Source organism: Falco biarmicus, chromosome 15 (assembly GCF_023638135.1).
Source record: "Falco biarmicus isolate bFalBia1 chromosome 15, bFalBia1.pri, whole genome shotgun sequence".
Lineage (NCBI taxonomy): Eukaryota > Metazoa > Chordata > Aves > Falconiformes > Falconidae > Falco > Falco biarmicus.
This window is the reverse complement of record NC_079302.1, coordinates 8,519,899-8,545,963: the sequence shown is the minus strand read 5'-3', so window position 1 is coordinate 8,545,963 and position 26,065 is coordinate 8,519,899.

Genomic DNA, 26,065 nt, shown 5'->3' with positions numbered 1-26,065 from the left:
CCATGGTTGATCTCTAAATAATCTACTGCATCCTGCTTAAAGCAGAATTAATTATGACAGCTAACACATATGGATGACTAAAATTAAGAGTTTTGACGCTTAAGATTTCAAGAATATGAATATGATTGCAGCCAGCGAAGGACACTTTATGATGCCTAGGAGAGAAACTGTCAAAATTCCCCAAATGCCTATTCCTGCTGTTTCTACCACTTTGAATATTGATTGCCTTTAATAGGAAGAATAAGGTGCAAAGCCTTGCTTGAAATTATTTCCTCTCTCTTATCAAGCTGATACAATAGCAATTGCTTTTCTTCGCACCTGTTTAGTACTCCAGAGTCACTTACTGAAAACTTAGTCTTCTCACCTTCAATCTTTGTGAGCTCTTTTCAATGAGGTATTGTCAGAAAAAGGAAATCTTCCTTCCCTTCCAGTCCTTTAAAAGCATTCATATTCGGGGGGGGGGGGGGGGGGGGGGGGGGGGGCGGGGCACAGAGGAAGAGGAGAAAGAGATGCCAAATCGCACTAGTATTATAGACCCTGCTTTGGGAGGTGGGAAAGAGGGGTGGTTCATTACAATCATAAAAGTAATAGTTCTAAAAGCCTTGCATCAACAACAATAAATCTATATAAAAGTAACATGGGATTCACAGTGCAAAAATCTCAGAAGAAAGTAGTTTTTCTATGTATACATATCAGCTTACTTCCTTCTTCTCCCTTCTGAAAAATAATTGGGTAATTTCTTCTTCACAACTGTAAAATGGAATGGTGTGGTTTTTAACCTATGACCATTCTGCTGAGGAATGATGAAGAATATACCATTTTAACTTCAGTTTCTTACAATATTCTTTGGGATAAGCCTGGGAGAGACTGCTGTAGGGAGCAAGAAGCAGCCAGACAGGCTGCTAAGGTTGAAGGAATTACTTGGGGATCAGAGTTTGATGAAACACAAAGTCACTGAGTTAATTTAATTTGAAACTCCAAGTAGGGGACTATGTGTAAGAATAGGGAAGAAAAAGGTCCTTTTAAAACACCTTTAATTTCTGATCTGTCTTGTTTGGTACCTTTTCTCTATTTAAAATATGTATTATCCTGTCTTGACTTTCTTTGGGGAGCTTATGGCAAGAGAAGGCCTAGGCACAGCCACCTCAAAGCTCTGGGAAACTCACATTTATTGTAGTCCATCTGAACTAGCCCTTCCTCCCTCTCCAAATTCTGTTTAATAGTGAGTCTGAAAAAATAAGACTTCAAAGGCCAGAGTAAAGAAAAGGTAGAATCTAGGCATAAACGGAAATTAGCAGTTGTTCAATTTGCTTCAACTAGAATCAATAATCTAACTCCCCTTAGAACACTTCCTGCAAAGATGCTCACTCAGATTCTTAACAAAGACTCTTGAAATGATAATGAAGTGAAAGTAAGCATGAAAAAAACCCCCAAGTTAACACTGAGAGAAAAAGTTTAAGACCACAAGGTGTGCTCAGGCGGGTTTTTTTTTTCAGATATTTGACAGACTGCAGCTATGAAGTGTTTGGGGTTAGGGGTTTTTTTGTTCAGTTGGTATGTGGATTTTGTTAAAAGAACAGCATTGGAGGTGATGGAATTGTAATTGATTTGAATAAAAGCTTACCTGAATAGCTGAGGCCTGATAATAACAGGTATCAATAATATGTTTCCTACTATAGACAAATCAACAAAAATAATTTCCTAGTAAATGAAAATTGTTATTGTTTAAGAGCTAAAAGAGATTAAATCTCCTACTTAGTGATAATGACCTACTTAGGTCATAAATCAGAACTTTTTACTGACACTCAGCTCTGAGTTAGGTTTTAAGTTACATGACTGAGGGGTTTAAACTGCAATAGTAATTTCTGTGATTTCAGGAATTCCTGGATTTAAACAACTATTGTGTTCTGTTTTAAAATAAAACACAGAGAGAATAATGGAGGTTGAATGCAGAAAACGTAGTGAAAGGAATAATAACTATCATCCTTTGTTCAAGAAGGTAAATATTAGTGGTAATAAACAATTCTAGGAAGTTCTCATTTCATTCCAGCAAACTAAAATTGCATTTTCCATACTGCTTAAAGTGGTAAGTTTATTTAATTTTGAAATTCTTATCTGAGTGGAAAAGAAAAAATATTAATCTAATTCTTAATGTTGTAAGAAGGTTCTATCATTGACCTTCATGTATAGAGAATCAAGACTGAGTAACTGATGTACCATGGTGCATTTCAATTTTCAATATAATCATAAAAATAGGTCACTAAAGTACAGGGTCAAAAGAATTTTTAGGCATACTAAAGACAAGAATGATTGTTTTCATAAAAGAAGAGTTTCTCAAGCAATAAGACTTGTGAACAACAACAACAACAAAGTAATCAATGTGTTGTATCCAAAGGGGTCCAATAATGAATTTCAGTTACATTTAAACTACAACATTCTTCGTTTATTGTTCAGCATGAACTACAGCTTATGAAGCTACTGATTCAATAGAAATAATCAAGTGTCTTCAATAAAACAAGATGAATGGGATCCCGGAGCTTTGTGAAACTTCATTGATGCAACATGCATGCTTAGTTTCTGACAGTAGGTTCACATTATTGCTAATTTTCAAATACCTTCTTATAGTATAAAGGCCAATTATAACAATATTAATATGCTTTCCATTACTTAAAAACTCTACAGTGGTAAATTTATCATAGATATTTCTTCATTCTTAAAGGTTTTGTGAATGGTACTGGTATCCAAAACCCTTACAATTCTAGTGTACTAAATTTACCTCATCTGCAAGTAGTTGTTAAGCTCCCATACCTTTAGGTTTAGTCATAAAAAAAGCCCTATATCAGGCATTAATCAAGTATTTAGTATGCTGATTCATATGAATTTTATTTGTAAATTAATATAAAATCCAGTTGCTAGTTCTTGCTACTTACACTGTGGAATACTCCTGTAGCAGCTTTGGGGGTTGTTTTTGGTTTTATTTTAAGATGACAAAATACTAAACCTGCTCAGGTACATGTTTCTGTTGGCACTAACATCATGGAATCGATTCTATCTGTGTTGTCATCAGCACTGGGATTTTGCTCTTAATTGAAGTAGTAGATGGGTCAGCCACTTGGAGAAACATGTCACTCACTGATAACTACAGGATCACTTATACCCTGGTGCTCCACATAAGGTATAACGTGTGTCTTTTTGTGAAACTTTCATGTGAACTTATGTTGCAGCTGTGTAGTAAGGAGCAGTCTTAACATGATAATATGTATTACTGAAGAGTCAATAGAGGTTTCAAGAATATCATAAAAGGTGAGTCACAAAACTAACAAGCTGTGCTATTAAGCTTAGGCATTTATGAAAACATGATTTAGCAAAAGCTTTTTACTTCATTCCTTTGGGGAAAGAATCTCCCCCCCAACACTGGAATGTTGATATAAAGAATTTATATTGCAATTAATCATCTCCCAAAATATTTGTGTGTCATCTCAAGTTTCAAAAGAAATACTCTAAGCTGTAAAGATATCCAATATGATGTCCTTACGCTAATGGGATCAGAAGACTATACTAAGTGCATCACAAAACTGTAACGTGAGAACCATGTGATTATTTGTAGTCAGCACTAATATTTTCAATAATGCATGGGAAATATATCTAAAATTCATTATTCCTATACTACTTTCCCACATGCACCTAAAAATGGAATGGTTCACTTTGCCTTAAGAATTTTTGAAATGGTGTGTTATTCTGTTCTTAGCTGTCTTGCTAACTGTACAGTCAGTCAATTGTACAGCACCTTCTCTTGGTGGATAACTAATTTTCTTTGTCTTTTTTTGTCTTTTTTTTCCTGGATACTTGAAGAGAATATAGAGATTTCTAGTATTCCTACCACATGCTCTGTTTCTTTGCAGATTAATCGTTCAGATGAAGCCTACAGAACTAACCTGTTAGTCATGTCTCGTTATTGACAGTTGTATGAGTGAAGGAAGTTTGACATACAATAAATGGATGCATACACTTCCAATAACACAGTCAGCTTTGGCATAATAATAATTCTGTTGGTTAAGCCTAGTATGGATTGTGAAACAGCATGCAGGAGGAAAAGTTCAGGTATAAAATGCACACCTAAAGTAGCAGCGTTAAATACCTATCTTCATACTTAGAACTGAAATTTCTAAGTTCTCAAATTCTGCAGTCTTACAAATATTACTTGCTTTGCTTTGAATGAATGTTTAAAAATGCGGTGGTGAATTATTGATCCTTCTGCATCTAATAGTAGTATCATATAAATAACACAAGTGCATTTTTTATTCATTAATAGATGGGGCTGCATAAATCTTAAGTTTCTGGACTTTTTGTTGAAAATGTCATCCTGACCAGCAACTACTTATAAGTAGATCCTAAATTTTGCAAATAATTTTAAGCCGATTAAAATTTTTTTCCAAAATATTTAGAAACTTGAGCCTGAAGCTAGTTAAAATTTTTTGTTTGGTTGGTTTTTAATTTCAGACAAAGAACAATCGGTTGTTCCTACAGGGTTATTAATGGTACTTGAGGAAGCTCGCTATCCCAGACAAGTTACAGACAGGATTTTGTATTTACATAGCCTTTATATGAAAAAGTGTGCAGGATTTGGTTACAGAAAAGCTAGCAGGGCTTTCACATGGCTACTTCTACTGGGAAAAGAATAAATTGCGAAAAGGTGATCAGGTCAATATTGTTGTCAGTATCTTTTAACACATCTTTTGATGAATCCCATAATCTAAAATGGTTATCTTTTTGAATCAACATTTTCCAGACTTTCTTCATTGTACTATTAAAATGAAAAGCTTTCCATTTTCTGTTTCATGAAAGTAAAGGCAAACATTACTGAGGATTACCAGAAAAGAGGCTTATAGAATCATACATGCCTGTTTAACCCACCTCCCCACCTACCCTTCCATGCCCAAACTAGTCTAAAATAAACTGGGTGTAGCTTTTCCAGGTGAATGTTTTTAGCTATCCCAGGAAAATTAGAGCTAGAAAAGGGATCAGCCTAAAACAAATAAGTAAATAAAACACCAAAGGACATATGAGATTTTTTTTTCCTGAGCCATTAGTCAATGGCCGTAGCACTGTAATCCCAACCATTGCAAGAATTTGTTCTTAAAAGACAGGACAGTAGTCACAGCTCTCAAATACTTCAATTTAAAAGAACAACTTCAACAAAACGCTGTGCTTGAGCAATTGTCAAGATACAGGGAATGGAAGTGAATCAGAAGACACTGGTGTCAGATGTATCAGGCTGATGTGGCAACAGAGCTTTTAAATGCAATGGGCCTGCCTTCCTGCTGTCCTTGTGAGGTCGTTTTGTACAGCGTGTAAGTAAATGAAACCAGAACTGGAAAACAGTGGGTTACACTGCAGGGGCACAAATAGCGACATAGAATATAAGGCAGAAAAGAGACTGTTGCAAGCAGCAATATGGAACAGGAAACAGAACTGCTAGCAGGTTCTATGTAGAGGATTTGCTTCAAACTTGTAAACCAAGAGATGATTTGACACTGCATTTTATTAGAACCCCTGAACCACTCTTCAGAAAAGGAAGATGTTTTCATTAAATCATATGGCATCACCTAGGCTTTTCTCATCTTTTAATAACCATTAGCCTCACCAAATCATAAAACTCTTTCTACCACCCACTTCTCATTCAGCAACCTTTATAAGCAACATTATGTAAGTAACTTTTATAGCAACATCAATAATGAACATCAGGATGGGATAAAGGTATGTAGCTCATCACTCATCCTTGAATGAGACCAGACAGGACGGTAATCAGTTTAGGTGATTGATTCTTCATCAGTCTTTTGGCTAAGTGCTATCCTGATAAGAAAGACAAGCAAATATGAAAGAACTCACTAAGCATATGCTAATCTTGGCTCTTGACATCACATGGTTCTTCTAGCCATAGTTGCAAGTCAGATTATAGGACTACCTCAGAAAAAGAAAAAACAAAACAAAACAGCACAAAACCAACACAAAACAAAACCCCCAAAAACCCCCAAAAACCCCCAAAAAACCCCAACCAAAACCAAACCTGCTATGATAGAGGAATGCAAGAAGAAAAATGGCATCAAATGAGCCACCAAACTTAGGTACGCTGTTAGTATTAGTCATGACAGAACATGAAAATGTCAGCTATGAAGTTCTGATGAGAAAAGATTGAGACACTTAGGACTGAGACCCTTACATGATTGAGACCCGAATGTAAAATCACACATATATATTATCTTACACATATAAGGTGACTTATTTATTATATAGCTAACACGAATTCTGATAGCAGTTTTAAATGTTTATGGAACAAGTCCACACTGTACCCTAGGAACACTCTCTGTTCCACTCTTGGGTCTGTCTACAGCCCACATTTGCACCAGGATAGCTCTGTCTTCTGCTGTAACTTGCTGAGCATCTGTGCTAAGCTTCGGGCTGTGGCACCCACTGGTTTGTGTCTTCCTTTTTAGAAAATGCCTGAACTTAAGAAGGTTTTGTCAGAACAAATCTACTGTTTGTGCTGTAACTCTGCTTCTCTATCCAGAATTTTCAGACTGCTGTATACCAAAACTACTCTGCTTAAAATACCCTGTTACTGCACTTTACAATAAAATAGGCAGATTAAACAACCTGCTAGCCTTTAAGCTTCCCCAACTGCATGCATACCCTTATTTGACCCTCCCCTGTATTAGAAATTAAAACCACATTATTTGTGAGCAAAGCAGGTTAAAGTTTCTATCACAAATAACATTTAACCAGGATGAAATTTCAGTTACATTATACAGAGCCAAAAAAACCCACCACCAAACAAAAAAAAAACCCAAAACCACCCACCAACCAAAACCAGAGAGGGGCTAGAAGGCTTTCTATTCCTGTCAAGTTATTGATCTATTTTCATCATCCCTATGAAAATGATGAATTTTAAACTAACAAACTAAAAAATTCACTTAATATGAGTCACTTTCTTACTTGAGTAACACTCCCTGTATACGACTTTGTAGCCTTACCAAGAGAGACAGACAATCTGTTTTACTCAAGTGGCTTTTTCTTTCTGTTAACTTCCCTCTGTTTCCACCCACATAATTTATTTTTTAACAGAAGAAAATAATTTCCATTTAAAAACTATCATACTTGCTTTTCACATGACCCATTTTTCATACATAAGAGTTTGTAAGTCAGAAACACAGCTCTCTGCATCTCAGAAAATAACTGACTCCTTTCTGGCAGGTAAGATTCTGATTCCCTTTTTGCTTTTCTCACAGATTATTTAACCATTTTGCTGGCCCTATGCTGGTGTCTTCAGTAATTCAACATCATTACTCTAGCTCCTTCCAGTGGTAAATCATAATGTTCAACAAGAAAAGAATAGAGCTTCTAATATACCTTTAACCATTTTGCTCTACAGAAGCCAAATGACTGTCTTTTTAAGAAAGTCTTTCTGCTTGTCCTGGTTGAATGAAAGGTAAATGAAGCTCAAAGATACAACTCAGCTTCATTCACAATTCTAGCACATTTTGGTTAAGTAGGTAACATTGCTATTTTATCTCTACCACAGTACAGCTTATGACTTTTTTTGTCTGCTATAGTGCTGTGAAGCTAAGAGCACAAACAGGTTAATGTCAAATCTGTTTCGGCTAACTAGAGTTTGCCTAACTCAAAAGGGGGGAAGCAACTTGAAATAAATTTATGGTTCATGGTTCTGAGAATTATGTGCTTTTTTAAATATTGTTATTAAACAAAGGAATAGAAAAGCAATCAATATATGAGCATTAAAAATATATTTTAACATTCTCTCATTTTAGATTCATATATATTAGAGAAACCCTGCACGAATTGAAAGATGAAGTCTGAACTCATCTCTGACAATCCAGAATTAAAAAAAAACACACACAAAAAAAACCAACCAAAAAATCAGAAGTCCCAAATACAACAGATGCGCTACAAATGCTAAAAACAAGCTTATCAAGGGAAGCCTGTGACAACATTATGGGAGAAATTTGGAGTATTGTTGATTACAGTCCTGGAAAATATTACAGTAAAATAAACTCGTTAAAGAAAGTAAATCAGAAACTCAAGAAACAATTCATTACAGGATTGTAGACACATTAACAATATTCGGCAGATCTGCAATCACAGCCATAAACTGTCAGCAGAGAATATATGTGATCATTTATTTGATTATAAAGTACCTAAGAGTGTTCAGCAGGTCAGATTTTTCAGCTGGCTGCGTTTTCTAATAGCTCTTCTCAATCAAGGGATTGTGCTGCACAGTGGAACATTGAGCACAGCTAGGAGGATGATGGAGGTCACTGACACATCTATTTAAATAAAAACGGACTGTCCACAGCAGCTCTACAAATACTATTTCCTACAGGCTTCTGTTCAAAATCTTTCCTTTTGCCGTTAACATAAATTTAGGCCCTCATCATGAGATGCCGTGGCACAATAAATTGGAGTTGAACAAATACATAGGGAATCATTAGTCTGCACAGTAATTTGACCTCTGCACAGTTTAGACACTAATTTTTCATAGATTATGCATGTGCTTAAATCCACCTACATGTAAAATGCTATTACAATTAATCACCAGGAGCAACTTGGTTGAGGGAATCAGTGAAAGAACATTTATTCCATGTCTTATAATTGGTTGCATCTGTTTCTTACTAATCAAACCCTGCTTAGCACTTTAGTATTAGTTATGCTTAAATTAAAAAGCTGGCTGCCCATTTTGTTTCACGACTCATATTTCTCTTCCACAAGGAAAGTTTTTCTCGGTTAACTCCCTGGTCTCTCTAAGGAGAGGTTATGATCAAAATGAACAGCATAATCCAAGGAATTATAAATCTTTTGTTGTACTAAAGGGTCTTAGGGGCAGATTCAAATAAAGATGTAGACTTGCAAATGGAACTGCAGCACCTAAATTCCCAGTGAGTCCAAAATCATGATCTTGAAAACTTGCTCCACTGATGCTTGAGAGGAATGAACTCCAAAATTGCAACATCTTTACTTTAAACTTGAAGTTGCACCCTAACTTGGACCAAGTTTGGGCAGGACTGAGCAAAACAGCATTTACCTTGAAACCGGATCTGAATACGAATTAGAAATAGGAAGAGCATGAGTCAATAGATATTTTTGTAGGGAGTGTTACATTACAGTCTGCTCAAATCTACAAATGGCTAGCTTTAAGGACAGGAGCCTACTTAGGATGCGTTTTTCTACTTTCCTCATTAAAACTGAGTAATTCACGTGGTGAGGAGAGGGGCCCAGGCTCCACAATCTAGCGGGACACATGCTTCAAAAAGGAGCCTGACTGGTCATTTATGCACAGTAGCTGCTAGAATAATAGAAAAATCTCACAGTTATGATTCCGTAACCCCTCTATTCACCTCTGTCCTTGCTGTATTTCTGTTAATTCTGCTTTCTGTTAGCGTTAATTCCGCTTGCCTCCCCATCCCACGGCGCGGCAGAGCGCAGGAGCAGCCGCTCGCGCCCCCTCAGGCGAGGGGCGATTGCGCGGGCGGTTGCACACGGCCCGTCCCGCCCCGCGCCCGGTGAGGGAGCTGCCGCTTCCTCAGAGGGATCTGGGCAGCGCGGTTCCTTTGCGGAAAAGCCTCGCGTAAGCGGGTATCTGGTTTTCCTTTTAAACACAGCGCTTGGCATTGTCTTCAGAACAGGAGGAGATGTTGAGTAAGGTGAGAGCTGTGGGTGTGGTTGCTGGTTAAATTGTTGAAGTGCCTGCGTTCTCCCGGTTTGCTGAGGAGGATGAGGTTGATGGAGGAGAAGATGGCTCTAGCTTGCCGTGTCCTGAAGTGGTAGTGGGAGAGGGTGCCGCTGGCTGTCGCCTGGCAGGCAGAGCACCTTGCGCCGCTGTGGGTAGCGGAGCAGCCCTACAGGCAAGTTTTGGCGTGAGGGAGCTGGGTCTCCTGCGCCCCTGAGGGGACCTGCCGCCCCAGCCGGGGCGCTGCTCCTGCTGCCACTGCAGGCCGCTCTGTAGCTACGCCAGGTAAAAGTTGATTTTCGGTGGTTTTTTTTTTTTTTACTTAATGGCTCAAAAAGGAGTTTGGAGGCTTTGGGTTTGTGGTTGTTGTCCTGAGTTTATTTCTCAGGTTTTAAGAAAACTGCAGAGAGTGGTAATCTGATAGACCTGTTTCAGGGAAGGTGCAGCTTTGGATGACTCGGGTTCCCGCTTCCTACTGATCAACTCAAAGTAGCTTCCCCGCTCAACCTAATAGCCATCTTTATAGAACAACAAATTGCCAAATTCTCTCTATGCCAAACAGACAAGTGTAGAGGCTGCTTTATACCAGGTGCTTAATTCAACTCTCAGGGCAAAGAGCTTGATGTTTAATGGCTATAGGTCTAATAAATTCAGTGTACCAACAGCTTTCTGTATACACACTTTTGGAGATGTATGATTGCCATCTTTGAAAGCTTTAAAACATTTGAGGAGATAAAATCACTGTGTAGTGAAAAAGCAGAAAACCACCGAGTTCCATCTGGTTTCTTTTCCTTCGCTCTACTCAAAATCTGGCTATAATGTGTGAGAAGAGGGTGCTGAACAGCTTGAAAGGTTAGAGTGTGATTAATGGGATGATGTGTGGATACCACGTGGTAATCCCCTTGCATGCTATCCAATTCAATTTGGCCTGTATCGTGTTGCAGAAAAGATTTAAATAGTCTTTCAAGGCCAGAAGAATAACATTATCACAATCCTCTATTCATCCTCAATATGATTCCCTCAAAAGTAGATTTAGTACAAAGAAATTGTTTCAACAACAAGTAGAAATCAGTTAAAATAAAATACTCTTCCACCCCAACGCCAAACTCGCTTGGAGAATTGTTTATTTGTAAGTCAAACTGTTGTTTTCAGGCAGGAATTTCCAGTAAGGAAGTTGAAATTTAGCAGTTATATAATGGTAAACTACAAGCTGTTAACAATTGGTTTCCCTACTACATGGAGAACTTAGGAAATTGCGAAGAGAAGAACTATATATATGCAATATTGTCAAAACCTTAACTAATCAGTCTCTTAGAGTAAGCTGGTAATGCAAAAAGGGATTTGAAGAGCTTATGGAGGAAAAGTTAACATTTTCAAGAAGCGGGGGGAATATATATTTATACGTTATTTTGTTTAAGCCACAGTCTGTTTTTCTTCTGGCCTTGTTTTGCTCATGAACCATGTTAATCAGAATGCTGGTAGTGGCTGTAGTCTTGTGTATGCATTTTGAAGAAAATAGCAAGAATATTTTGGCCACTTAATAATCATGTTACAGATTATTACTAATTTAGCTGAAGAAATTTCCTGGGCATGTATGGCCATGTATATTAGACTTTTTTTCTTTTTTTTTTATATAGTAGTGCTATACATTATGATTAATCTTAGTTTCTGAAACCATTCATAGAACAGAAAATATGTTTTCATGGACTTCCCTTGACATCTTCAAGAACATGATATTTAAAGTGCATGACACTGCTCCAAGGAGTTGTTGAATATTGGTGAATTCAATGAAATAAGTAAAAGCCATGTATTCCAGCAGTATATGGAAGAAAAAGCAGGCTAGGTAGGAAAAGAGTTAAAAAATCTTTTTGTGGACTTACTCAGATTTTCATTCTTTTTTGTTAAAAAGGTCCCAGTGAAATTGTGAGGCTTTTAGACTTGGACTTACAGAGGTGGTTAAGTGATTTTTTGATCCAGATTTCAGATATGATGTATTTCTTCGTTATGAACAAAACTAATTGCTGTGGTACATTAAATTGCTACTTTTTTTCCTTCTACTGCAAAATGTCTATTTCTCGGTCCCTCTGAAGTCCAATTTTCCTTATTTCTTTTAACTCTGGTTTGCATCTTCCCTCATTATCCAATCACCTTTCAATTCATGACCTACAGAGAATGTGAGAACTTTCCAGCATTCAGCTTTCTGGTTAATGAGCCTCCATGAGATGTGGAGATTATCATTTTAGTGTTTGTTTCCCTTGGTCACTTGTACTTCAATATCTTGTACTGTCTATACGTGCTTTACAGTACTATCTCTTTTAAAACCTACTTTTTCCTCATTTAAAATGCACTTAATAGTAAATCCAGATGTCGGCTGGATAAAAGAGTCACCCTCACCTTTCTCATTCTGTTTGTTAAGGGTTGGGTCTGTCAGTGGCAAATGGCAGACGTAGTTAAAGAACAACTGAACCAGTGGCCCTTTCAGACCTTTAAAAAAATGTAAATCTGCTTGCTGTTTTCACGTGACTGTTGGCTTTAAAATGGGTACAACTGTTCCAGAGAGTGTTCTGGTAAATATGCCAGTGTTACAGTCTTTTAAATAATTTAAGTATAGGATTATCTTTTTTTCCTACATAGCTAGCTGTAAAGATCCTCGGAGTCATTTAGTGTATATCTGCAAACTACTCATTCTTTGGTCAAGGTGTAAATACACATTATGTGTTTGCATTACTTTTCAATATGGATCAGTCTTCTATTTGGATCTCTTAGTGATTCTTTAAAAACTACATATATAGTTTTTTAAAAAATATAAAGTGTGTGTGTTTATGTGTGTGTGTATACACAAACATACAGACAGACATACTTTGAAGGTTAAATATCCAGAGGCAAGTGTTGGAATGGTGAATTTCTACATGTGAGTCACAACTGTGTTAGAGAACTGGTATGTACTTGCCCAATTTGTGTGTGCTGTTTGTTTATAGTGAGGATTGAATTTACATGCAATATTCTCCCATTTTCTGCTCTGTGAGAGGAGCAGTAGGGAACAAAGGAGGGAAAAGGTACTTGGGAAATGACATGAAGAAACAGGAAGGTAGACAGTACTTTACAAGATCACAGCCTTGCTGCTGTATGTGCGCCTCAGAAACGCCGACAACTAAATAGATGTGCACCTGCAAGAAGGACAAGATTTCCTAAATATTTATGAAGCAGAATCAGTAAGTAATCTGTGGGTATGAAATACAAGGAGGGGTTATAGGTGTGAAGCATTGCACACTCATCATTGAGATTCTTTACTTGAATGCTGCAAAAAATGGTTTTGTGATGGAATTTACTATCTTTTAATTGTTAGCACAGGTAGGCAGGCTGCAAGTGCTTCTTTCCAGAGTGGACAGCATGAACTGGCATGTACTCCATGTACTACAAAATATGCTAATCTGACGTAGTCAGGATGATATGTTATGATTATAGCAAAGCTTCAGTTAGAGTAGGGAGAAACTGCATGTCCCCTTCATGAAAACAGTGCATGCTGAGTGCTCAAATTTTGGTCTGGGTTCTGTCTGCATTACTGAGGGTTAAGCTTCTACAAAAACTGCACCTCACTGACAGGAACAGTTAGCAAGCCAGCATCTATTTCACCAGTATTTCTGCACTGAAGTAGAGATGTAGCTAATGCTGTACTATATAGGAATTTATACATATTATCGTGGATGCATATCATGCATCTTTTAATAATTTGTTTGGTGCTGCTGTAATACTGCTAAAGTTATGTTCCTGACACCTATAGATTCCTGATCTTTGTTATGAATCATTTACATAAATCTCCTTTGTAAAGCTTGTGGGACAATCATGTTGGTATCTGCATGAGAGAGGTGGTAGATAAGAATCTTCTGTTCTGAAAAAGAACATTTTTTCAGTATTTCCTACCAAACAGAATACAGAGCATGTTGGGTTAAATAAAATGGTAGGTTTTGTTATGATCAAAATATTAAAACTTTAATGTTTTAATTTTAAAATTATTTCAGGCATAAATAACCATGCCTTTAACTAATAGCAGTGAAATAAAGATGTTGATTAGCTAAAAGTTCTGGGAAAAAATATACTAAGAAAATAAGCAGTAAGTCCAGATACTTTGCCTTCTCAAAGGCGGATTCTGAATCAACCTTCTAAAATACATGCGGTTACATTTAAGGCAGTGATTTATCTTTTTTTTTTTTTTTTTTTATGTTAATGGTAAGCAAATACTTTTTGGCAGTTCTGTGGTGCAACTCTCTTTTTTTTCTTCAGTTTGTTAGAGTCATTGTTCAATTATGTAAATAACGTTACTAATTTCTTAAAACCAGATATAGTAGAAACCTGGTGTGAAACTGACCTGTGCTTAACAGCATGTCTGACTTTTATAATTTAGACATCTAAATTACTAAATAAAACTTTATAATTCCATTTACAATTAATTGATTTGATTTAGGAACTGATAGAGTTGTGTCTTTAGAACAGTTGTCATTAATTAGGTATGGATATTGCAAAGAGGTTAGTGATGGTGAATTGGCTCTATTGCACTGTTTGCTTTTTGACATAAAGTTTTATAAACTGACTGGAATCATCCTGCAGATGGTAACTAATGGGGGAGTAAAAATATTTATGCAATAAACAGATGGTGAAAAATAATTTGCATTGCAGTATACTTCCCTTGACACATTAGGTTATTGTCACATGATCAGAAGTGATCAATGATAAAGTCTGGCAAGGTATTACATATAGCTGAGCCATAGCTGATCATGTGTATAGTCATAGTCCAGCACCAGCTTCCCACCTTATAGGCAGAGTTTTAAATAGTAACTGTTGTTGCTATTGTTTTGTGTGACAACGATTTCATCTGCAGCCTGATATTTCAGCTGTGGGTAGTTCTCTTTCTCAGCTGCATAGATGAGATGATCTCCATCTGTCAGGTGCTCTACCAGAATTACTCCTCCATAAAAGCTCAGTCCCAGAAGGATATCGATTAAAAACAATGCACTCTTAATACTAAAGACAGTTACCAACCTAATAGTTTAAGTGGGTACATAGCAACAATATCTGCAGACTTGTGAACATCTCATATTCAGTGGATCATTCTTTGCTAAGTTTAGCCACCTTGGGGAAGAACTTGATTTGCATGAGACACACAGCATTATTTTTGGGGGTTTGTTTCATATTAGTGCTGGAAGTTGGTTAAACAGTGCTAGGCATTGCTAATGCAATTTCCATGAAAATCTACACAAAGCATTTTATTTTAACTTGAGCATCACAATAATGCTAAATCCTTTCATACTTTTCAGTAAGCTCTGTTATTACCACTAGCACTAGGAGTAGACAACAGGCACCAGGAGCTTCTTGAATTTTCCTGGGAAATGGGAGGCTTTGGTTCAACTCACTGCACCAAACTTTGTCTTTTTCTCCTATACCCCTCTCTAGACAAATACCTGCTTATTAAGATATTTTATGAAAGTCAACCAGTTTATCTCTAGTCTTACAAAGATCAGGTGAAAATTAATACAGAGGTATTTGCCCTAAAAGGCAATAAAAGTCTGCAAAAGCTGTTAGTCCATCTTTTTGGCAGTCTTTATAAAGAAAAATAAAATGCAGGTTAATATAGCCTTGCATTCCCTGATGATGATGATAAGGTTTTGATTTCAACCAAATGGATTTTCATGCTATAATCAGCTTACTAGAGTATTACCAAAAGTAATACACTGAGATCTTTTAAAGAAATAACTGGATTGTACTAGATTAAGTATTTTTCAGGGGGGTTCTCTGCTTATAACTCATTGGCCATAAACTCTAAACTTCGCATAAAACCTACCAAAGTAGTAAGGTTTTAATTTTTTTCCTTATAGATGTCATTTAATACACTTTGCTAGATACAGTTTTCTGATTAAAATAAAGCCAATTAAAAACATATACTTTATTTTTTAATCACAAAAGTCATATCAATCGGGTATGTGTTTGTATGACACTATCATGGCTGCCACAATGCTGGTGTATTCCTGATTGCCTGTACCACTGGGGACCTTAGCTGGTCTGGAGAACTGCTGAAGTTGGATATGAAATTCACACATGAGCATTATTAAAAGCACAATCTGATTCAAATTATAGTTTTTAATTTTTGTTCTGGGAAGTCAGTATTCTTAATCAGCAGGGTTCCAGGTACTTTCATTGTTCTTTGATTTCAGAGAATGATATCAGTTGTTTAATATTTTTTACAAGCTTAGGTTTGAGGAAGGTAAATTACCTTTAATCTTCATGGCCTGTCAGCTAAGACATATAATTTGTTTGTCTTTTTTAACCATAAAAAAGCAACTAAAACAGCTGCACTCTTTTTTCATGGCTCTGTATTCTCCAAATCACTATCAATAATTTAAAAGAGCCCACACACTGTGAGAAAACCTTGCATGTCAGAATTAATTGTTCCTGTGCCAGTCACTGTTAGAGAGCTGCTTATTGTACAGCAGGACACATCTATCTGTAATGTATGACTGTGCACACTGAAATTATGTTAACCATTGTCTTGACCAAGTTAAACTTGTGTCAGAAAGTGTGTAAATGCATGCATGCAGTCATGAGGAACCAGTAGGACTCCATATACTTCAAACAGCTAGTCGTTGTTTGTCTGCCTGTAGTTCAATGATAACTACATGTGTGGAGCCAGCTCCTCAGCTTGGGTCTTAAATCATTTTAGTTCTCTTAACTTCACTGGAACAATGTCACACCACTAAAGTACCTGGTCTTAACTGCTTGTTAGAATAAGATCTGCTGGAAAACAGCTGAACTAAATTGTTTTTTAAAGGAACATTTCTCTAAGTGCTTGAACTTGCCTTAGGGTTACCAGAGCAAGCAAACAAAAAGTATCACACAGTCTAGCGTGGAAATAAAAATCAAACTTCTTTTAGGTCTATGAGACAATAGCTTAATGTAACATCAGAGTGCCTGTTATAATCACCTTGTTCTGCTTGTCTGTATCTCAGTTTGATTTCTCTAGTGCATCAGCTTCCTCCGTTTCTGTGTGTTTGTCAGTGTTGGGACAGACACTGAGGCCACACACATCTTGAAAAAGCACTGAGGAAATAGAGAGGTTCTTTTGAAAAGCTGCTTTTTTAATTCTTGTTTTACAGTTACCAAAAGGTTGATCCTGCCTTCTTTCCTCTAGAAGCAGCTTAGCCTGAAAGGAAAATATTTTCCTTCCCTTATCTGCTGCCTGCCCCAGCCAGGCTATGATGGGACTGTAAGGAAAAGTCTGTTCACCTGACTGCTAAAGCTGACTGAGCAAATCAACTGAGCAAAACCAAAATCTTCGTTCTTAGAGTTCTTAGAATTTTCCTTTACCATCAAAGCAAATATTAAGACATGTATCATAATCTATATTTATGTCATAACATAGCAAGTCTAAAGACACGGACCCTCTCGTTCTCTGACTTATAGTCAGTGTAATCCTTAAATTAAAAAAATAATGTATTCCCAGATCAACCCTGTAGACTTTTTGTAACATACTGGTACATTCTTTAAAACCCTTGGTTTTCACATAAGTCCTTAGCAAGTGTTCTTATGGTGAAGGTTAAGAAAAATGGGCATTGTTCAAAATGTAACTGTTTTTATGTATTTAGAGCTCCTGTGCTACATCCTTGTTAAAGGAAGCAGGTGGAAAGGAGGAGAGAAGGGGGAGATTTGGATGGATGCTTTTTTCCCTGTGAATTTCACTCTAGTAATATAGCACAGAGAATCAACAACAGCGTGGGTGGTAGTGGTAAGTTTGCATATTCAGCTCAGGCAGTGACCCAGGAGCCAGAGTGAGTGAGGCTTAAAAGGAGCTCTGAGACAAGCTTACTCTATGGTGATTTCCATTTTCCATTGTGTTTGACATTTCTGAGGCTGAGGTTTGTTACAGTCTAGAAGTTTACAACACAGGGCTGGCGAGATGAAATCTTACAGCAATATAAAAAAGACATTCTGAAGGAAATGAGTGAGGAACTGAAACAGCTAGGATTGGGAGCTTTTTGTTAGGTAGTTGCAATAAATTATTCTTTTGTGATACAGTCAAATGAAATATGTACACAGAATTCTTAGAACTTCCAAATATAAACAAATAATTATACTTTCCTTCAACTTAGTATGAAAAAGCTGTCAGGGTGGCTTTTGATGAGTACAATTGCACAATGCAACTACCAGACACTACTGAAGTTTCATATACATTTTTACCTTATTTTACTAATTTGAAGTTTTGACTTCTCTCTCATTTCATGATAAATGGAGTATTAAAAATAGGCTATGGCTTTCTTGTAGCTTTTCATTTTATTTGTAAAGGAGCTGTACTACCTTTGTGAATAACCTTTTTAGTATGGGAAATACTCTCAGTGTTCAGAGGTAACAAAGAAAGTGTCATTCTGGTAATTATGTGCTGTTTGCTACAATTACAGCCCCTCAACCTGTAATTCAATCTGTGTGGGCAGACCATACGTCCATGTGAAACTTCATTGACTTAATAGGTTTTACATTGATATAAAGACCAATTTGCACGTCTTAGATTATAAAGTCAGGCTAATGTGCATATCCCATAAGCATTTAAGGACACAGTCCTGAACTGTGACAAGCATAGAAACTGCACTAAAATGAGTAATACATCTATGTTTGTGAGCTGTACTTTTGCTCAGCAATACTGAAATTGTGGAACTCATTGCCACAGGTTGTTGTGGAGGCAGAGAGTATAAATGGGGGTTGGACAATTTCATAAAGGAAAAGTCCATCAGGGCTGTAGAACCTCTGAATCGGGTTTTATATTAAGACCACTAACTGCTGATAATTGGAGGCTGGGAGGATATATCTATAAATGATTATTTTGTGTTTATCCTCTTTCTGAAATCCAGTGTGGGTCTTACTGGATACTACCAAGTTTCATCTGTTGTGCTGTGAAAGGAAAATTATCAGCCTTCCAGGAGAAGGTAGGGATACAGAAACTGAAAACAACTTGTCTAGGGAAGGGGAGCGAGACATGAAAGAAAGGAAAGAGGGTGAAGTTCAAAGGATCTAAAATTTTAAATGAAGAACCAGAAAGGAGTGCAGTAGAAATACAGTATTGGACTTGATGGGTGTTGATCTTGTCTTCTGTGAACTTTTATTGAAAGCATGCAAGCAAAGAAATGTGAGAAGGGCTTACTTTATTAATGTTACTCTACATTTAATTTTCAGAATTACTATTTTTTTTCAGAGGTCTCAAACTCCTCGCACTTTCTTGAAGTACTGTTAAGAGCTTGTCACCTGAGAAGAAAATAAGAGGCTATAACTTAGTAAGACCTTGGTTGTGTTTTCAAGCAGCTATTTGAAATCAAGGGAGATCCTAGGTATTATTTGTAGTTATATTTGTACTTTACCATCTGCTTGGAAGCTTTAATCATGAATGTATGGTAGATAACAGAGTTTATGTGTACTTACACTGTATTTCCCAAAAAGCCAACATACGTCTGCAATAATGCAAAAGAGTTTATTGTTTAAAGTGCAAAGAAGGAGTTGCTAAAATATTTAGCCTTTTATTTGTTCTTGTATAATAATATGTTCTGAAGTAAAATCTGAATGCTATCAGCCAAAACAATTGTTACAAAGCATACAGGCACAGTTCCGAACAGTTGGGGGATTGTATATGCCCATCAACAGCTTACTGGAGGCTGACTGCACGGTCTATAATTATCTGAGGCAGAAATTCTGAATTTATCATTCTTTATCATACAAAATAGGCAAGTTGTACATGTTTAAATAACTGAGTCACTCTATTACTGTAGTAATCATATGTATCTCTAGGTCAGTCCAACAAATTAAAAATGGTGGTGTATTGCAGAGTATAACTGCATCCTGATACCCTAAGTACCACAAGTCACTGCTCATATTTTTGTGTTCTAAGATACTTTGTAAATTGACAGAGTTTACATTATTGGTAAATTTCCTTCCTACTTTAAGCACAGAAATGGAAACACTGTGTTTGAAAATGCAGAGCAAAATTGTAGCAGAGATGGAAATAGAATCTCAGAACTCTGATTCAAAGTCAGGTACTGTAAGAACTTCAACATACTTTCATCCAAACCAAAGGCTAAGACAAAGTTGGAATTGAAAAGGTTTTCCATTGGTTTCATAACTTAGAGTTTAAATATCTTTTAAATTCTTTTTTTATCTTTTTCCTGTTGTTCCTTTTTTTCTTTATCTAGTCAGACTTCTCTGAAAAATGTAACAGCTTTTTCAGAGAAACCTACAAGCTTTTTTAATCACATCATGTTTTTAACAAAAGTAAAGAATGACCCAATTCTCTACTTTTCAGGATTAATAACTACCTTCTTTTGATTACATGTAAAGTATTATCTCTGACACCTAATGGAATGCTAGTCATGAAGAAAAAGATGGGTATGGAATGACTTAGATGAGATTCTTCCACTTCCTGCCACCCACTGTTGATGATGGTATTAATGGTTTTGGAAACAGCAAAACAGGAAATACTTATGTTAGCATAAAAAGTAAGAAAATCACAATATGCTTTGCAAACCTAAGAATCAGTTCTTAAGCAGTAGATTTTTGCCAGTCTCATTAATTTTGTTAAACGTGTGAGAAACACTTGTTCCTCTGCATGGTGTCACGAAACTGCTTGATTTCCTTTTACTAATTTTTTATGTCACTTTGGGAAAATAGGTTAGCTGTGGGATGCCTACATTGAAGTGCATAAGTGATCTTCTTTAGTCACACAAATCGATTTTTATGTTAGAATTGGTAGCAAGTAACAAACTGTGCCATGAAGAAAATACAATAAACTATTTTTATATGTTTACTTAAGCTTTGTTTTTCTTAATATAGCCTGCTTTTATGAATCTTATTTTATGATGTAGAGGGTCCTATTATGTGCAGCTCATTAAAACCTCTACGCATCTCCTAAACTCTTTCATATTCAAAGTAATCGTCTTGGTAGATTGTAAGCACTTTTTTTTGTGGCAATGTTTGGCCTCTGAAGATTTTATAAAGTGCAAGAAATGTACTAATTTACCTTAATTTTATAAAGTACATAAGCCCCTTTAAAATGAAAACAGTCAATAAACCAGGCTGATGTTGTAAGATCAATAAGCAGGACAGTTAAAATCTATCAATCTCAGCTATTGGACAAGACAAAAAGAAAAAAAAGCAGTTCCATGAATATTTGAAAGTAACATTCTGACGGCAGTAATAACGCATGATTTTCAGCCATCACAAAGATACAGCAAGTACAGCTAAGAAGTATTCTTTACATCTAGATTCTTAATCCAACAAATTAGAGAGCAGCTTGAAGCTGGAGCAGTTTAGTGGTAGGGGGTGATCATAGAGAACTCTTGTGTAAGCTGGCTAATACCTCGCAGATCCAAGATGGGGCACAATGTTCTGTAACTAAAACATGAAGTCTCTAAGGGAAGGTAAAAGAAAGGACAAGTAAGTTGATGTTTGGATATACCCAAAAGTTATAATAAACCTAATGAGTTGCTTATGGTCCAGGCCCCATCCCCTCGATTAGCATAGTAATTGGGAACCAAAATGGATTAATTATATGATATAAATAGCATAAAAAATAAAAAAATAATAACAGTACCTAATGTTAGATACATTCTTTTTTAGACAGGTTTTCAGAAAACAGGAAAAATTTTTGCAAATCTCTTCCCTAAAGAGCTGATGGCCTGAAACAGGAGTAGGCACAGAAGCACAGGAGAATGGTTTCCTAAAACTGCTCAGCAGAGAGCAGCACAGGTAGAACCCAGGCTCCCACATGAGTTAACAGACCTATAGGTGGTCCTTCTGTAGCAAGTCCTAGCAAGACTGATGAAACAGCATGCTAATGAGAAAGGACACTTCACTGTAATTTATTTAAAATAAGAAAAAAAAAAAACCAAACAAAAAAACAAAAACCAGAGGACTGTAAACTTGTACCTCTATCAGCAGCTGATTTCAAGCTCCGCTGAGGCTAAAGAAGAAACAAAGCTGTTTGAAACAGCTGCTTTTCAAACAACTAAATTCAGTTCCTGATCATAGCCAAATTTTAAAACTCTTAAAATATCAACTTCCATCTGAAAATGAGGGTAGGAGCAGCCAAGAAATTAAATTATTTACTACCAGAACATTTTTATTAGCAATGTGCTTCCCCACTGGCAATGCAACTTAGGAACCTGGAGCAATTCACTTCTGTTCTGTAATGGGTTCTTTCCATGGCCTTCATTCAGAACAGCCAAGAGCAACAGAAGGAGCTTGTGCCTGTGACCTTTACTCCTAATAGGAAAGAGATAAAGCTATAGCAGTGGTTTCTTGCAGCAGTTTTACAACATACTGCAACAGTTCGTTACATATGGCAGGCTGACCTATATATCGAATAGGTCAACATTTCAGGCAACCTGTCTTCAGCCTTCTAGAATGTCCCATCAACCTCTCCTTGTCATCTCTTGTTCTGCTTTGTTTCTTACTTTGTTGCTGTGTGTTTTGCAATGGACACACTGTGGCATTCTCTCGTGAACAATTTTCTGTGTCTTTTAGGTCTGCTGTAGTGTTGTCACCCCAAATTCTGAAATGCCTTTCTGACTTCACTTTCAACACCAATTAGCAAAGAAGTTCTTCCCAGTTCCCAGAGATGCAGGGCCACACCTACAAAAGTACTGATACTTGCATGGCTACAGTTCCATTCTGGGGAGAAGCGACAGGACCTACAGATGAACCAGAGATCATACATTTCTTTAGCTGGTTTGTTTGTGGTAATACGCACAAGGGGATGAGGAAGGAAAAAGGAGGCATTTTTCCATATCAGATTGAAACCAATTTTTGTTTTCAAAATTTTATATGCCTTGGTGATACGCTTAGTTCACCAGAGACTTGATTAAATTATGCCTGATTTCCACTGAAGTACAATGTCTGCTGGAAAAGCATAACAGAATGAAGGTGGAAGTGGGAAATTTGCCATAGTAGCTCTAGATCTGTCTGCTTATGTAGGACTGAGTAAGGAAGCTTCCATGATTCCTCAGCTACATTTCTCAAGTCTCAGGACTTTAAGCTTTGGGATCAAGAGAACTGAAAGCTGAGGCTTTGTCTGTAGATTAAAACAACTTCATGTCTCAGGATCTTGTTAACCACACGGGGGGTCTCTCTTGTGGAATAGTGTCTCTTTGTACAGTAAGAACTGGCCTCAGAATAGTAGTATAGTAATGTAGAAATTTTAAGAATGTTTTGATGAAATATTTGGTATTCCTTCACAAAGAGAAAGGACAGGACTTGGAAGTCATCAGTTCGTTTAGCTGGAGCATATATGTGGGAGTGAAGCAGTGAAGGGGAGAAGGAAATATGTTCAGTTTCATAAGAAACTTTTTCTTTTATGTATCCTCGGACACCTCAGAGCTGCATTCTTTGGAAAGCTTTGGGATTTATTTAGTAAATGATTGCAGTGCAACTCGAGTATCCTGACTTTTACCAGTAAGGCTTTACTTCTTGTTTGTGGGCAGTGTTAGAATATGGGATATATTACATCACTGTGAATAAACTTTTGAGGTATCATAGTTACCAAACTTACATTTAGACACATGCTAGCAGAGAGCTATCACGCTCAGTGCTTTCTTTTTAAACAGGCCTGGTAGAAAACTGTCTCCAGCCAGCAAATAGAAGTTAAGCACAGATGGGAACTTGGCTTGCAGCCGTTTTGTTGACCTGAAAGGAAGGTGCTTTTCAAAATTTAACTGTCACTGTTTAAATAGTAACACTGTAAACAAGAAACAACCTTCTTTCCCCCACACTATCCCCTCCTCCCCCACACCCTTAAAAATCCACGTAGCCAAATGTCCAAAGCTGTTAATGCTGAGGCAAAATGGGAAAGTCAGGAGTTTTAAGAGTGTATGATCAAACTTGTATTCACATTTATAGCATTTCCCATCTTTGTTTTTCTGATCAAATATATAAATATAAACACAGCGCTGACAAAAGTCAGATCTTTAGCAAGTCTGTCACATAAGCATTTTGCTTGCCACATCAAAGCTGTAAGTAGATATGCAGCTACTTGGCATGTCTTTTCTATGCATCTCTATGATGGAGATGTATGTAGAAGCAGCAACTGAGATGATGAGCAGGAGGTAGAGGAAGTGAAGGAGACTAGCAGGGCAGATGGCTCCAAGGCAGAATCTTCTCTACCCCAATTTCTCATTCAGCTGTCTGCATTCCATGTCACTTTAGACCAAATCCCCAGATAGCTCTCATTTAGGTTCTATCTCTGAATAACTCTGCTTCAGGAAAGGTCACTTACAGAAGTCTCAAATTCATCCATGCTTTATACAGATTTGCATCGCAGAAACATACCCATAATACAAAGGTGAAACCTAGAGCCTGTATGAAATGTGTTACACCGTACCTTAAAATTTTCACATTGTCAATACTATATTTCTAGCTTCTGAGTTTCTGGTTGTATGTTGTATGCCATTTTAGGCTTTCACAGTTTGAGAGAAGTGCCCCAGGGTGCTTAGTGCTTTCCTGCTAGTGGGAATACCAGTGTATTCTTGCAGTATTTTTCCAAGATACCTTGAATTCTTCTTGCTTAACTCCTTCAGGCTGTAGCCTGTGCAGCTTTATATCCAGTCCTGGATGCACAGCATCGGACGTAGCAAATAGGAAATATTTGTTCATTGGTAAGGTTTTTGTGCTGCCTAAACAATGACATTTCTGTAGGGATACAGTAGAACTAAAATATGAAATCTTAGGAGGACTAGAAACACAGTGACTCACTTGACTCTGAATGTGAACTGGAAAATAAAATGTTTTTTAACTGTTCCTGCAGTAGGGTAATGCATGACAAATGCAATGACAGTATTTCTGCTTAGTTACATCCCTAAATATAACATAGCACATATGAAATGCAAGATGATTCAATAGAGTTTATTTTTCACCTGGTCTCTGGTAACCCAGTTAAGAACACTGTGCAGAAGCTGCACAGATCTAGGAAAAGAGCTAGCAGCTAACACCTGAAGCACCGTAAGCTGCGTATCGCCAGAATACAGGGTCTTTTTTTTCTTTATAAAACCATTTAAAGTACTAACAATGGCTAGCTTGTATTTTTCTATATTTTTTTCATATATATATAACATATATCTCTAATAACTTAAGGGAAGGATGATCAACAAAGTGGCTGATCCATGTAAATAGGGGAAGGTAGTTTGACTCAATAATTCGATGCTAGGGTCCATGCAAGAAAACAAACAACTGTCGGACTTCAGGAGATTTTGAGACTGGGGCCTATAGACCCCTCTCTTGAAAGTTCATGACGAGCTGTAACTACTGGCAGCTGCGAAGAGGCAGGCCTGAGGCTAGGGCAGACTTCTGGGGGAGTGTGAAAAAGCAGTTTTGACTATTCATACAAATTTGGGGAATTGGTATACTGAATATAGATTTATTAGTCTGAATGACATCAGCCGTGTAAGTTGCATCTGAAAAAATTGTGAATGTTTGAAGTGCATCCATTTTTCACTGCCCATTGCAGGACACCTCCAGGAGGTGAGTACTCTGAAGGCAACAGCCATCAAAGAGATCTAAGAAATCTCAGTTTAGATGCTCAGAAGTCTCATTGCTCTTTAAAAGTCTTTACCATTTCTTTTAACTGCAAAACTACTTTTTGTGAACATGACATAATTCTTTGTCATCTTAAAGCTTTTACATCATCTGTATTTAAATAAAAACATGCCTTGTGGCAAAAATAATGTTACAATGTAATTAGACTCTGTAGTCTGGAAATAAACCCTAATTTTAAATGCATTATTACTGGGAAGCTATTTACTCAGCATATGTGAAGATGTCGGCTGCTTTTCCATTTTGTCAGCTAACCTTACTCTGACAGTACTAGTTTGTAGACATACAGACGTAAATTCTCCCTAAGCGATTCGTAATGCTAACAACAAAACTATAAATTGCAGCTAATGCAAGAAGGTGTATCTGAAATGTTAAAGCATTTTCTGAAAATGTTCCCTTTTACTTTGCATTTAAACAGATCCTTACTGATCTTGCCGCCTCCAGTCCCCAGCCAAAAATATTTGTTGTGCTTGACTCTGTTGGTTTATTCGGCTCAGGAGTAGTAATCAAGTGTTTTGGTTATACTTAGTGAATAGGGTAAATAGTCCCTGTAGTTGTTCATTAAAACCTCCATGATGTATGCATCAATTACCAAACAGCTTGAACAAAACAGAAGTAAATTAACTTTCTGAAACTCACTGTCATAGCCAAAAGGAGTGTAAAGTGATTTCATGGCTTAAAGTTCATCCAAAGTACTATTAGCTTTAAGTCCAA